Below are 3647 nucleotides of genomic sequence, written 5' to 3'. Positions count from 1 at the left end.
TTAAATAATATGCTCAGCATCATATAAATAATAAATGAGTATAAAGCTAATAAATCTGTCTGATTTCTTAATTTTTTTAAATGTTTATTTATTTTTGAGAGACAGAGAGAGAGAAAGACAGAGACAGAGCTCAAGAGGGGAAGGGTCAGAGAGTGAGGGAGACACAGAATCTGAAGCAGGCTCCAGGCTCCAAGATGTCAGCACAGAGCCTGATGCGGGGTTGAACTCAGGAACCGCAAGATCATGACCTGAGCCAAAGTCAGATGCTCAACCAACTGAGCCACCCAGGCTACAGGAATAGAATGGGGAGGAGAGACAGGGACAGGGACAGGCACAGGGACAGCAGCCAGCCAAGACTTACATGGTTGATTACATGGTTGAGTATTGTGGAAGTAGAAGACCATTTATACTGGAAGTTTGGACTGAGCATGTGTGATTTTTTTTTTCATGTTTATTTATTTTTGAGAGAGAGAGAGAGAGAGACAGAGCATGAGCAGGGGAGGGGCAGAGAGAGAGGGAGACACAGAATCTGAAGCAGGCTCTCGGCTCTGAGCTGTCATCACAGAGCCTGACACAGGGCTTGAACCCATGAACTGTGAGATCATGACCTGAGCCAAAGTCTGACACTTAACTGACTGAGTCACCAGGTGCCCCAATCATGTGTTGCCTTTTTTTTTTTTATTTTTTTTTTATTTTTTAATATACGAAATTTACTGTCAAATTGGTTTCCATACAACACCCAGTGCTCATCCCAAAAGGTTCCCTCCTCAATACCCATCACCTACCCTGCCCTCCCTCCCACCCCCCATCAACCCTCAGTTTGTTCTCAGTTTTTAACAGTCTCTTATGCTTTGGCTCTCTCCCACTCTAACCTCTTTTTTTTTTTTTTTTTTCCCTTCCCCTCCCCCATGGGTTTCTGTTATGTTTCTCAGGATCCACATAAGAGTGAAACCATATGGTATCTATCTTTCTCTGTATGGCTTATTTCACTTAGCATCACACTCTCCAGTTCCATCCATGTTGCTACAAAAGGCCATATTTCATTTTTTCTCATTGCCACGTAGTATTCCATTGTGTATATAAACCACAATTTCTTTATCCATTCATCAGTTGATGGACATTTAGGCTCTTTCCATAATTTGGCTATTGTTGAGAGTGCCGCTATAAACATTGGGGTACAGGTGCCCCTATGCATCAGTACTCCTGTATCCCTTGGATAAATTCCTAGCAGTGCTATTGCTGGGTCATAGGGTAGGTCTATTTTTAATTTTCTGAGGAACCTCCACACTGCTTTCCAGAGCGGCTGCACCAATTTGCATTCCCACCAACAGTGCAAGAGGGTTCCCTTTTCTCCACATCGTCTCCAGCATCTATAGTCTCCTGATTTCTTCATTTTGGCCACTCTGACTGGCGTGAGGTAGTATCTGAGTGTGGTTTTGATTTGTATTTCCCTGATAAGGAGCGACGTTGAACATCTTTTCATGTGCCTGTTGGCCATCCGGATGTCTTCTTTAGAGAAGTGTCTATTCATGTTTTGTGCCCATTTCTTCACTGGGTTATTTGTTTTTCGGGTGTGGAGTTTGATGAGCTCTTTATAGATTTTGGATACTAGCCCTTTGTCCGATGTGTCATTTGCAAATATCTTTTCCCATTCCGTTGGTTGCCTTTTAGTTTTGTTGGTTGTTTCCTTTGCTGTGCAGAAGCTTTTTATCTTCATAAGGTCCCAGTAATTCACTTTTGCTTTTAATTCCCTTGCCTTTGGGGATGTGCCGAGTAAGAGATTGCTACGGCTGAGGTCAGAGAGGTCTTTTCCTGCTTTCTCCTCTAAGGTTTTGATGGTTTCCTGTCTCACATTCAGGTCCTTTATCCATTTTGAGTTTATTTTTGTGAATGGTGTGAGAAAGTGGTCTAGTTTCAACCTTCTGCATGTTGCTGTCCAGTTCTCCCAGCACCATTTGTTAAAGAGACTGTCTTTTTTCCATTGGATGTTCTTTCCTGCTTTGTCAAAGATGAGTTGGCCATACGTTTGTGGGTCTAGTTCTGGGGTTTCTATTCTATTCCATTGGTCTATGTGTCTGTTTTTATGCCAATACCATGCTGTCTTGATGATGACAGCTTTGTAGTAGAGGCTAAAGTCTGGGATTGTGATGCCTCCTGCTTTGGTCTTCTTCTTCAAAATTACTTTGGCTATTCGGGGCCTTTTGTGGTTCCATATGAATTTTAGGATTGCTTGTTCTAGTTTCGAGAAGAATGCTGGTGCCATTTTGATTGGGATTGCATTGAATGTGTAGATAGCTTTGGGTAGTATTGACATTTTGACAATATTTATTCTTCCAATCCATGAGCAGGGAATGTCTTTCCATTTCTTTATATCTTCTTCAATTACCTGCATAAGCTTTCTATAGTTTTCAGCATACAGATCTTTTACATCTTTGGTTAGATTTATTCCTAGGTATTTTATGCTTCTTGGTGCAATTGTGAATGGGATCAGTTTCTTCATTTGTCTTTCTGTTGCTTCATTGTTAGTGTATAAGAATGCAACTGATTTCTGCACATTGATTTTGTATCCTGCAACTCTGCTGAATTCATGTATCAGTTCTAGCAGACTTTTGGTGGAGTCTATCGGATTTTCCATGTATAATATCATGTCATCTGCAAAAAGCGAAAGCTTGACTTCATCTTTGCCAATTTTGATGCCTTTGATTTCCTTTTGTTGTCTGATTGCTGATGCTAGAACTTCCAGCACTATATTAAACAGCAGCGGTGACAGTGGGCATCCCTGTCGTGTTCCTGATCTCAGGGAAAAAGCTCTCAGTTTTTCCCCATTGAGGATGATGTTAGCTGTGGGCTTTTCATAAATGGCCTTTATGATCTTTAAGTATGTTCCTTCTATCCCGACTTTCTCAAGGGTTTTTATTAAGAAAGGGTGCTGGATTTTGTCAAAGGCCTTTTCTGCATCGATTGACAGGATCATATGGTTCTTCTCTTTTTTTTTGTTAATGTGATGTATCACGTTGATCGATTTGCGAATGTTGAACCAGCCCTGCATCCCAGGAATGAATCCCACTTGATCATGGTGAATAATTCTTTTTATATGCTGTTGAATTCGATTTGCTAGTATCTTATTGAGAATTTTTGCATCCATATTCATCAGGGATATTGGCCTGTAGTTCTCTTTCTTTACTGGGTCTCTTTCTGGTTTAGGAATCAAAGTAATACTGGCTTCATAGAATGAGTCTGGAAGTTTTCCTTCCCTTTCTATTTCTTGGAATAGCTTGAGAAGGATAGGTATTATCTCTGCTTTAAACGTCTGGTAGAACTCCCCTGAGAAGCCATCTGGTCCTGGACTCTTACTTGTTGGGAGATTTTTGATAACCGATTCAATTTCTTCGCTGGTTATGGGTCTGTTCAAGCTTTCTATTTCCTCCTGATTGCGTTTTGGAAGAGTGTGGGTGTTTAGGAATGTGTCCATTTCTTCCAGGTTGTCCAATTTGCTGGCATATAATTTTTCATGGTATTCCCTGATAATTGTTTGTATCTCTGAGGGATTGGTTGTAATCATTCCATTTTCATTCACGATTTTATCTATTTGGGTCATCTCCCTTTTCTTTTTGAGAAGCCTGGCTAGAGGTTTGTCAATTTTGTTT

Source organism: Panthera leo, chromosome D1 (assembly GCF_018350215.1).
Source record: "Panthera leo isolate Ple1 chromosome D1, P.leo_Ple1_pat1.1, whole genome shotgun sequence".
Classification (NCBI taxonomy): Eukaryota; Metazoa; Chordata; class Mammalia; order Carnivora; family Felidae; genus Panthera; species Panthera leo.
Note: the sequence above shows the minus strand (reverse complement) of the source record.